The sequence below is a fragment of the Apis florea genome, unplaced genomic scaffold (assembly GCF_048593485.1).
Source record: "Apis florea isolate Af1SG1 unplaced genomic scaffold, ASM4859348v1 contig_3517_pilon, whole genome shotgun sequence".
Classification (NCBI taxonomy): domain Eukaryota; kingdom Metazoa; phylum Arthropoda; class Insecta; order Hymenoptera; family Apidae; genus Apis; species Apis florea.
In genome coordinates this window covers 2,486,513-2,499,004 of record NW_028256778.1, presented here as the reverse complement: position 1 = coordinate 2,499,004, position 12,492 = coordinate 2,486,513, and the positions used below count along the sequence as shown (strand labels likewise).

General features: G+C 32.4%; 1 long non-coding RNA gene across 1 annotated transcript; it reads left to right on the top strand.

Moving 5' to 3' along the window:
* The first annotated feature begins 10,821 nt into the window (after positions 1-10,821).
* LOC116415350 (uncharacterized) lies at positions 10,822-12,106 on the top strand. Its single transcript, XR_004225966.2, has 2 exons — positions 10,822-11,523; positions 11,615-12,106. It is a non-coding gene; the product is annotated as an uncharacterized LOC116415350 (long non-coding RNA).
* The last annotated feature ends 386 nt before the right edge of the window (positions 12,107-12,492 follow it).

The window sequence follows — 12,492 nt, the reverse complement described above, 5'->3', positions numbered from 1 at the left end:
TTTTTCAAGTTTTGAAGATTCGACTCGTTTTTTCGAACATAGATAATTAAAAATAAAAATAATCTTAAATCTTAAATATTGCCTCTCGAAAATTTCAATAATTCGTTGATTGATTTATAAATCTGGAATTGTCCAGATTCGAGAGCTAGGTAAATAAGTTATGTATTCAATACTTTATAAATATTTTCAATATGCGGAATTATATATAGGAATATATTTTTTATTCTTCGTTTTATTTTATTTTCTTTAACTTCTTTCTGCAATTTAATGATTTTTCGCAATTTTGACCATTTAATTCCGATTTTCACTTTAAAAAATTTATTTTATCATTTAAATTAAAAGACAAAATCAATTTTCAATTTAAGAAAAATATATAGATATAAATATTATTAAAAGTTTTTTTTTTATTTAAACTTATATATTATCATATCATAAAAAATCAATCAGAAATGTTACATATTTAAACAGAATTTCTATCACTATAAATATATGAATGAGAGAAAAATGATGACAACCAAATTCTAATATTCTTAAAAAAAATTTTTTTAAATTCCTTTATACTTTCTTTAGTTAGCTGTTTTGCGAATTTAAATTGTGATCTAAATATTAACAATATAAAATATTTTAATCGTAATTATTTATTTATAAGACAAAAATATTCAAACATAAAAATAAAAAATAAATTAACGACTAAAACGCTTAAAAGTGAATATATTAACTAAAAAATATTATTTATTACAAAATATTTAAAAATTTTAAAATACATTTTAACTTATTCTTTCATTCTTAATAATATTATTCATAACGTATTTAAATAATTAATGTAAATGAATATTAATAATTGTATTTTCTAATTCTTATGAAATTACGAAAAATGATGTATCGTAAAAGATAAGAGAGCGCATCATTGATCGATTCAATCGAATTTTTTTTTGTACGGTTATCTCTTTCATATGCGTTTCTATCGAAATCAAAGTTTGATATAGGATTTTATGCGTGATCGTAATCGATGATTGGAGAATAGGCAGGTGGCGGTCATTTTGGTCATTCTACAAGTTGTGGTTATGGACTCAGCAAGGAACACCGCACGTGTCATCGATAGCTCTAGCCGAATTATTTTGCGGGGATCGTATGACTTTTTGCACCTGCCGTTATCAATAGGAATGAGTCTTTATTCCATAGATCATTCGTTTTAATTGAACTCGACTTGATTCGAGTCCTATTATTTTACACCCAAATTAATTCTTTTTTTGTTTTATTTTGTTACTTTCGTTTTCCGATTTTCTTTGAGATAAACAAAATCTTATATATTGAAGTGGAAAGAAATATATAGAATTTAAATTAAAAGTTAATTAGATTTTTTGAAGGGAATGGCAAGCTGCAGTTAACAATACCAAAAATATGTGATTCTAATTAAAATAAAATAAAATTAATCTTTATATATTTTTGATATTTCTACTTAAAAAAATATCATTTGCATCAAATTATGTTTCTTCAAAATAAAAATAAAAATTTTTTAAAAATAATAAATAATTTGTGATAAGAGAAATTTGAAATTGAGAAATAATTTGTCTAAATAAATTACATGTATTTATATTTTATGTGTATTTTATTATGTGTATTTTTATATACTTATATATACTTATATATATAATAAAAGCAATAGATATTTCTTTATTTTCATTATTCATTTATTTTTTTTATTTTTTTTATTTCATTTAATTTAGAGATCCATTCGAATAATATACTCGAATGATTAACTTAAACAATGTATCGATTTTGTTCGATAAAATTTTTTGCATTTACATTTGCAAACTATAAAAAATTTTTAGTGGATAGGAATTCTTTAAATTATAATTAAAATTAACATATAAAAAATATAATGTAATATATACATATAACATGTATAACTTATTATATACAACGTGGATTATTTAATTGCGTAATAATTACATTGACAGACGATTATGTTCTTTAATTTTCATGCGTTTTTTAGATTTATGATATAGCATTTGCTCGAAGGACGCTGATTGACTTGAGATACATTCATGAAATATCTGGCAAGCTTTTCCAGCTATGAAATACATAGATATATCTGTCCATAGTTGAATTGTATCTTAACTTTATAAATGATCTTCGAATTTATATATCTTCAATTCTTTTTTATTTTACTAAAAATGTTAACAAAAACTTTATAAAGATACAAAGACTTTATCCGAATATCTGAAAAATGTAATAAGCATAAAATTAAGACGAGAAATTAAATGGTACATTGATAATGAGTCTTTCATATTTTTTTATTATTATTTTATCATTATTATACTCATATTATTATTTTTGTAATTTAAAAACAATAATTTTAATAATAAAAAGTATACATGTTCAAAAAAGACTTGAAAGATACAACAATATTAATACAGTAAAAAGTTGATTATTCGAACTAGTTGGTAAACAAACTGTTCAAATAATTAATGAAAAAAAACTTATAAATATATCGATTAATAAAAAATTAATTAAGTAATTTTTAAATATATATATATTTATTACGTAAAAAAATTATCTAAATATTTATTTAACTTATATTAACTTAATTCTATTTTTCTAAATAAGTTATACATACATTAATGTATTACTCAATCATTGCATAATTTCAACTTTTTCAAGATAAAAATTGTTTTTTCATTATTTAAATTCTTTCTAAAAATCTAAAAATTATTTTAAATTATTATTTTTCTTCGTCCTTTTATGGTATAAACGAAATCTATATAATTACTTAACTAAATTTAAAACATTAAACAAGACATTAACAGAAATAGAATATATATAAACATTCATTTTGATTTCAGAATAATTGCTTATTCCGATAATCGCCATTCTATTCTTCCACAGATATATAAAAGTACTTAAGTAGGCACGAAAAAGAAGATAGAAGAGTTTCAAAACTTGGGATTTCGCGGTCGGAGTTTAACCGCGATTCGCATGGGGATTGGTATCGATGTCGAGATAGAAGGCGAAAAATGTATGTCGTAGCGGCGCCGGCAGCGGAGGAACGCAAAGTTTCTCGATGGAGCTCAACAGGTGGATCGATCGAGAACGGGATGAGTGAGCCATAGTACGAGAGAGAGAGAGAGAGGTAGGTGGGAAGAGGTTGAGAGAAGGAGAGGGGCGAAAGAACGAGCGAGACGGTGACTGCATACTTCGTGATACACGTGTGCTTGAGGGGGTGGGGTGATGGGGAGCAGCCTGAGGAGCATTAAGCGGTTTTTCTCCGAGCGCAGCCGTGCCGCGATCGTATTTCATTTTGCGCGTATGAGGCATCGCTTATTTCTCACGTTCCAAAGCTCGAGGGCTGCAGCTTCCTGACTTACGATCCTTGAAATATCGCACGTTCTCTTACACATGTACACATAGATGATCGAGCAAATTTCATTTATCTCTCCAATTTGCCACTATTTTGAGAAAAATTCGAGGAACAAGCGTGCCGATATTTTGTCGAGACTCGAGATACAAACTATGAAAACGAGAAATTACGAAGGACAAGGTGCACAAGGTAGGATGAGAGAAGAGTCTCGTTTCGAATCGTCCGATCCCAGAGTTACAGGTGTACGGAGTCTGGGAGCGGACCACTCGTTAAGCGTTCTACGGTGCACCTGCCACACGGCATCATTCATTGCCTTTATTTCTCTACCCTCCTCCAGTATGCCCTTCGTCGTCATCGTCCACCCTGCCACTCTTCATCCTGTCGTCCACACTTTTCTTTATCGATCGTATAGCATCGTTACTTTCATATAACCGAAAAACTTGTCTTCCATCATAGTTCTGATGATCTTACGTTTTGCCTTTTTACGCTAGTATAGTTATTAGAGATGTATAATATGTCTTTCCGTATATGGCATGTTGTTTCATTTCAAGTAATCATCGTGAAAATATTTTTGCAATAGATGTGATTCAACTTTGATCCGCTTTCTCTCGAATTGTTTCAAATATAGAATCACGATAATTATATGTTTTTATTGTAAAAAGCAACGTGCTTTAGATTAAAGTTTGAGATCATAACATCAATTTTAATGTAGGAAATAATTACAACATACAAATTAGATATAGAATATTACGTTCATGCAACAGGAAAAATAGATGATAAGTATATCATTTATTAAATCCTATATTAAATAAAAAAATCTATTCTTTCAAAATGATATTTCTAAACTAAGTGATATCTTTTTGTTCAATTTTCTCTTTTAATTTTTACTACTAATTCATCAAATCATAAGGAGCATGCAAAAATAATTAAAAAATTTCATTTTATTGACTTTCATTTGGTTGAGGAATGTGTAAAATGCATTTTTTAATTTGTATCGTATTCATTCATTTTTAAAACAATGTAAACTATCATTATTATCATATTATTCAAAATCTTATTAAATGTTAGAAATTTTTTACAATTAAAAAATTTTTCTCGATATTTATAAATAAAGCGACTGACAGCCACAAATTCGGCATCCATTGCAGTGTCTGTAGTTTTAATACCTGGCCCCTTACAGTTCAGAGACTTGTGTCGGTCGGAACGAACGAACGGCGGGATCGTATTGGACAGGTGCAAGGAAAAAATGCGGATAGGTTTTAGGGTATCGGTTACAAAGCTCGACAAGAGTCGACCCTTTATGGGCCTGGTCGCATCAAGACCGTATTGTTCATGGGGAAAAATTTACGAATGCTAAGCGCGCGGGTGGTGTGAGAGCTTTAACGAGTTCCTTAGTGCAGGTCTGATTTATGCGAGGCCATAAGGAAAGAAACCGACCCCTCACCTGCCGGGGATCTTTCACTGGTCGATGCTGTTCGGCCTTGCGATCTGTCGTTTGTTTCTCCGCCACGCTACGTCGCGTTATAATGATATATTCGTCTCGTAGAGTTGATTCGTCAATCACACAAAACACGAACTGCATCGGGAATGAGTATCGAGAATCATCAGACGGGAGAAGAAAACTTTCGCTTCGGATGTTTCGGAAGGCTTTTGTCAGCCGCCGAATATCCAGGTGTCTTTAGATCCCTCGAGATAATAATGCCGGTATAGTCGAACAACGGTTCGATGACCCAGGTAGTGAAGGAATTGTGTACAGTGACACCGATACCCCAAATACGGCTGTTGGTCAGCACAGTCATTGTTCACATTGTAACCGATACCCTCTGATTCCCAGAACAGGTTGATTTTCTACCTGTAGGTATGTACTTCTTTCTGCATAATTGTTCGGCCTTGTCCGCTGCACTTGGCCCCTGTATCTTTTGTATTTCAACGAGTCAATGTCGGCAGCTAACCTTTTTGCAATCTTCTACTATTGTACGTAATCTCACCATTTTTTCCTTTTCATATCGAAGTTTCTTATTTTATTATCAATGTAAAATTAGTATATTTATTTCATAAATATCAATAGTAATTTAATTTAAAAATATTTTCCAAGATTATAGAATTCTAACTTGTTTAAAATATGCTTTAGCGAAGCTTTAAACTTTTGGCTATATGCATTAATTTACATTGTATATTTTTAACGAATGTTGAAGAAGAAAATGACGATCAAAATGGCTAACCGATTGCACGTAAAAAGTTGTTTTTATCATTGTCGTTATGAAACGCAATACGATCTATCGATACGAAGCCAAGACGGTCTCTGCGTTCTCGGCATTTGCCAAACGTGTGCGAGCAAGAGAATAAGTGTATGAAGGAGAGACCATGTGTCGTGTGTCGAGTGTGCACTCACGATCGAACGAGGAGCGGTATTTTGCTATAAAGATCACGAGGCGCGACATCTGGCGCCACATGCTCATTTAAAAGCTACCTCACACACGTAATCGGACGTCGCGACGGTTTGAAACAGCTCGCAATATTTGTAATATATTAATCTTTCTCTTTGTCGAGAAAACTTCTTGTATAAAATATATATATATATATGTATACACAACATGTATACGCGCCATTTATGCCAGCTTCACTGTTTTCTCATTCCCTGCTTTCACAGAAGCAAATGGGAATCATCCACTTATATACGTGGGAAAGTCGAAGCTTTCGCTGCAACGAATCGACATGCCTGTATGTATGCCATGCGAGATTAAGTATGTATGTATATTTACTATACATTCGAACACGAACACAAGAGGACAGGAAAGTATGCGATCTCGTGTAACCCTCTGCCACATCTCATTCTCCATTTCACATAAAAGAACATAAACGCGATGATAGAAATTATTGTTCAATAAATAAATATTTGATTAGTTATATATATATATAAAAGAAAAGAAATTAAATCATTTTACATTAAATCATCTATTAAAAATAATGAGATATTTTGTTTCATAATTTTCATTTCTCGTAACGAATCGAGTTTGAACAGAAAGTGTAAATGAGATGAGAAAATTCGATCGTAAGTACATCGTTTCAATTTCTTCGATTACAAGTATTCATAAGTTTTCGCTATGCTCAATTTGGCTCGTTTTCCCGTCTTTCCTTTTCCCGACCGTTCTAATTTCGTGGTTGACACGTGCCCGGATGGAAACAGATGTATATACCTCGGGCAGCGTCGTATAAATACATTGGTGCTCGGCTAACTGGGCGGCCGTATATCCCCGCTGGGGCTGCAAGAGTCGACAACCGTGCCTTTGAATCGATATAGAGTTACCGATACGACTGGCGCCAGCGTGACTGTGCGATTCCAGCTACTCGGATCGTGTCGCGGCCGCGGCCAACTTCACAACCATTCTCCGAAATCGTGTACACGTATATATTATGGGTAAAGAGAGTGGGTAAATCTGGCATTATGCGGATAAACTTAGGATTACTGACGATCCATAGGTAAAGTCACAAGTTTAATTGAAATAATAACGTGTCTCGAACTTTCAAGGTATGCCACGCCATGATATTTTATCGATTAAACAAAGACATATAATATATTATAAATAAATAAAATGTTACCTCCTCACCGATTTCAATGAACTTGAAATATTATTAAGAATATTATTAAGAACTACAGATGTGGCACAGGTGACCGTATTATCTAGCTCAAATAAAAATTTGTTTAAAGACGATGCTATCTTTTAATGATAAATTGGTAACAAATTGGGGCTACACAAAAATACGGTGAAAAGGCCACCCATGCCAGAACATAACAATACACATATACATAACAATGCACGCTTCAAACTTTATCCATGGATCATGAGTAATCCTAAGCTTACCGGGGTCATGCTAGGTTTACCCACGTTCCTAACTTTATTCGTAACATATATCTACATCACTCTAGTATTCGATCCAACTTAACCAGATCTCATTCACGTTTTTTTCTTTTGCTTTTTCCATAATATTTTTTACTTAATTGATTAAATAAAATGTATAAATAAATACGATCATATTTTTATTTATTCTTATTGTTTTTTTTTTTTTTAGAAAATCGTTATGTTTATTTGATTTTCAATACGTTTCTTAAAAAAAGTATTATTTATGGCGTAGCGTGGGTACGTTTCCTCGATCCGAGATGTTACGCCTACAGTTTGAGCGTAAAACGTAGCGTGCAAGACTAGCATAGCTGGCACCGTTTTACTTTCCTATCTTTTATCTTGAGACTTGTCGTGTCACGCCGTGGCGCGGCGCTGTGATGTATCTCGTTCACGTGGTTTTTTCTTCCATCATGAGTTTCGCGGTGCACCGTTTACCGCATAGAATAGCGAGCATGAACGAATTCTTCTTGAAAGGAGAATGGAATGGGGAAGGTGAATGCTGGACGCAGATGCGCGACCAACATTATCGGAAGTCTTAATTGGTTTCAAAGTCGAACGGGGCATGTTGTTCAAGCGTCGGATAACTTTTGTGCCTTTTTTTCTCGGCGCGAGCAGTGAACAGGAGGCGTAACAAAATTGCATACGCTGAAAGAGCAGGTGATCGTGAAAGGATAGCCGTGTCGTTGGTAACGATCGCGCGACTTGCCTTCTCGAGGAACAAAATTGCTTGGGAAGAACACAGGACGCGTGTCAGGTGTTGCCAAAACGTGAAATTGATCTCGTTCACGTGGTAGTGTACTTTTATGGTACTGTTTGACGAAGGCTGGTTAGTAGTCGAGGTTTGAATACCTAATCTTTAGAAAGATAGAAAAATAACTTCTTGTATAGATATTGATATAAAGAAGAGATAAAGAATTTCTTATTATCTAGATATTCCATTTTGAGAATAGAATGTGAATATGAAAAATATCCGAATTCTTGAAATCTTTGAATACCTCGATATTAAAATCTTAATTATAATCATTATAATCATAAAAAAGGAATATTCAATTAATATTTAATAATATATAGATGAATAATTTATAATAATAATACAATTATATTATATATTATTTAATAATCTAATCTAATTTGTATATAATAATATAATAATAATTTGTATATTAATAATAATCTAATTTGATATATAGATATCTGGAATAAATTCGAATACTTAGAAGTCCGAGAAACAAAATTTCAGTATAAAATAATTGTCAAAATTAAGTAGAGATAACAATGACAATAGATTCATTTCGATTCACGTTGATTCTAAGCTTTATTATCTTCGACCGATCTGCCTCTGTCAGGTGCAAATTTTTGACCAAGCCTGAACAGGCAACGGTCCGAATGAGGAAATTTCAAAGGCCAGTGTTCCGACAGGTGGGCGCGAGCGGCAGTGTCGAATTTGCCTGGTTGGTGCTTCGAAACCGGAAGGTGATCGAGCACACGAGCAGCAATGTAGTACTATCTCTCATTAATTTTTTACCTCAGATTATCTTAACGATATCTAATTAAAATACATCGTTATTAAAGGAATAATTCGCCAGATCTATGATAAGTAGAGGAAAATCGTAATGGAATATCGTCTATCGGATAAATAGAGAAGTATTGATTTCTTTGTTTTTTTATATTTTGAACTAAAGTTGGTAAACAATCAAAATTTTAAAAAATGTTTACAATAAAAAGGATTTAATGGAAGGAAAAAATTATTTTTATAAATTTAATAATAAAAATTAATAAAAAAATTTTGTTATGTAGAAAAAAATACTTGTCGTCTAGTTATTTTATTAATAAATTTTATTATTAAATTTGTGTTTCAATAATATTAGCGAAAAAAAATTTTTTATCTATATTTTTCATTTTTATATTATAAGTAAAATAATATTTCCTTTACGTATATTTCAATGTATATTTCAACTTCATATTTAATAACTATATTATCATAATACATTATATATCTGTACAATCTAAGTTTCTGTTTTGAAATTCAAACATCTTTCTGCAGGAAAAAATAGCACAAAGATTAAATGGATAACATCTAATTTAATTTTAGTTGCTAAAAGACTGAAACTAAAAATAAATTTAGTTTGTCTCAGTCGTCAGATTCTTCAGTCTGGCAAGTATGACATTATAAGTATGACGAATATGTAGAAACATTTTTAGATTATGATATCTATTTTATATATATTAAATAGATAAATGCACATAAAAAATGAAATCATTTATTTAGTTATAATATATTTTTATTATATAAAATATATATATTTAAACTTATAAAAAGTAAAATATAGCATGTAATATGTCAATATAATATAATTGTTGTATTTATTTATTATTTGAAATAATAAAATTTTAAATTTCATTTGATGAATGAAGCGATAAATATTTTTAATCAATATTTAGAAGTTGATGAAAAAAAATTAAACGATCCAATTATGGTACGTCTTTCTTCAACCAATAAACAATTAAATTTTTAAAAATTAAAAAATAAATATGAAATAATTAAATTATTATATTTTTAAGATAATACGTATTATAATAAATATATTTTTAAATCTTTGTTCATCTATATAAATCGTTGCAATAATCTTTTTTAAAAGTATAAAAAATATTTGTTGAAAGTATTAATAAATATTATATAAAATAGTATAATTTTTTTATTTTTATTATAAAAAGTGTTAAAAAATAGTGATTCGTTAAATTCTTTTCTAATTTTTAAAAGGTTTTATTGCTTATAAAAATTTACGAGTAAATTAATTAAAGATGCGAAAAATTAGAAATAGATAAGTAAAATAATGATTTATTACTAATAATTATCAATGCCTAGAAAATATAAAAAAAATTTAGAATAATAATTAAATAATGATCAATTCTTTACAAATTAAAAATTAAAACAAAAAAAAAAAATAATATCTCAAATTATTCAAAATATCTCAAAAATTTAAAAATTTAAATGACTCATTTATCTCATTTACTATTTTTTTTTCGGATAATCATTTATTTTATTAATATTAATAATTTAGAAAATTACAAATTATAAAATATTAATTATTTTTTTTACAATTCCATAATTAAATGACTTATATCGTGATCCGTAAAATTTAATTATAATTATATTTCATTTATTAAATATTTTACCATTATTCAAAATTATAAATTGAATCTTCTTTTTCTGTTTCTCTCGAGCATATATTTCTCAGTAATTTTCTTACTTTTTCCATCTATTTATATATTCATACATATACTTCGAAATGAAGGATTCAAATAGCTCGATGATGCGCGTTTCCATTTTCCGGCAAAGAAATGACGCTCGCGTGACGGCAGCGTGTGCCCGCGGGGGCGTTCGATTTCGAGTTCCCCGAATCGCGTGCTGGCCGAGGGAAGAGATGATCGCCTCTCTCTTGTGGTTTGTAGGAAAGGACGTGAAGTCGGCGCGGCGCTTGTTCAGCTACGATTCGAAAGAGGATGCAGCCAACCGTTTTACCACGGTCGTTCGAGCGCCGCAGGCCGATCCTGGATTGTAGTGTGAGATGCCATGTGGCACGGTGTGGTCCGGTTGGATTGGGTTCGGTTCGGTACGGTCCGCAATGTCGATGCGCATCTTAAACGTGGGCGGATCGGCCGGTCAGCCGCCCCTGGTGTTTCTCACCCGCATGCCTGGCATACGTGCCGCTCATCCTCTCCTTTTTCCTTTTTCCCCTCCTTCCCACCACAATTCCCAAGCCTTTCTTCCTCCCAGTCCGAGCTACCGGTTCCCTCCCTATCGTTCTCGTGTCCCCTCGTGTTCCACGATCGATCGGTTGCTTCACGTGTACGTTTCACCTTTTTCTCTATCTTCGATTGCTAATTCCGTTTCCGAGTCCGTTTCCAAGAATCATTTCTTCTTTTTTTGCCTCCTTGATCAATCGTTCCATCCGTATTTTTCTTGCGTTTTTCCGCGCGCGATGGATCGATTATACTTGGAAATGATTTTTTATTATCGATACCACGATTGAAAATTAGATAGTAGTAGCTGGCTGGAAGGAGAGGAGGAAGAGGATAAGAGGAGGAGAGAAGATGGGCCGAAAGCGAAGTTCCATTGGATGAGAAGAGGCGTTGAACGTTGGTTCTCGTATAGCCCTGAGGACGTTCTCATGAGTCGGGGGCGGCAGGAAGAAAGATTGCCACGCTGAGAGTTGTTTTTCTGTTACTCGAGGGCATCGGCGTTCCTCGGCAAGATCGGTGCGTGCAACCGTTCTCTCTCCAACGCATTATTACGGGAAGAAGGTTTAATAATAATTGACCAGGATCTCCTTTCTTTTTACGTTTCTAGGTTCAGTGCGAAATTATTTGGCCAATTACACCTCGAAAATTTATATAGTGTCTGGTCAACCTGTTTTCATCGATGCTCGAGGATCGAGGGATGAATGTAGAACGAGGATCAAGATCTACCAGCGCTATTTATTCTCGAGAAAAAATTTTTTAAATAATTTCACAATTCCTGTTCAATTATAATCCTGTCTTAAAGTTACGCGAAAATCGTGTTCAATGCGTTACGAATACCGCGATCAGGAAAGTATACGAAACTCGAGCTTTGCTAGTCGAGATTGACGCGACGGTATGGAAGTATGTATACGTTACTTATATACTTATTGTGTCTTGCGTCTAACTGACGTGACGCAACATGGCGCTACGTCACATGCCGCGATTGATCGTACGAAACGAATTGGAACATAACTGTGACACTCTCGTATGGAATACATCGTTACAGAGGTAAGCCGAAATGTGTTTGATTATCGAGCAATGCGGAAAGATAACCGCGGATTATCATGCGTGCATGTTGCTTATAAAGCTGATTAAACCTTAGTTAATCACAAGATAGTAGGGAAGCATCCGGCTAAGGAAGGCGCTGCGTTGACCGACGACCAATCGATTCGTGTGCTTCCCTGATAAACGATTCGTCGAGCGGGCGGTCCCGCGCGGTAAACTTCATCTCGGCTCTACCTTCGCTGCTCTGCTGATTGCCTATACTTTCTTCTGACACAGCGATTGAATTCGGTACCGCGATTCGCAGATCATACTTCGTTATTCCACGGTTTAGAATTTATACGTATAACATTCTTTAGCATTTGTTTATACTATATTAAAATACGCAAAATAGGTCGTCACTTTTGTCATCACAATTATAATTTTATATCGAATCAAACGTTT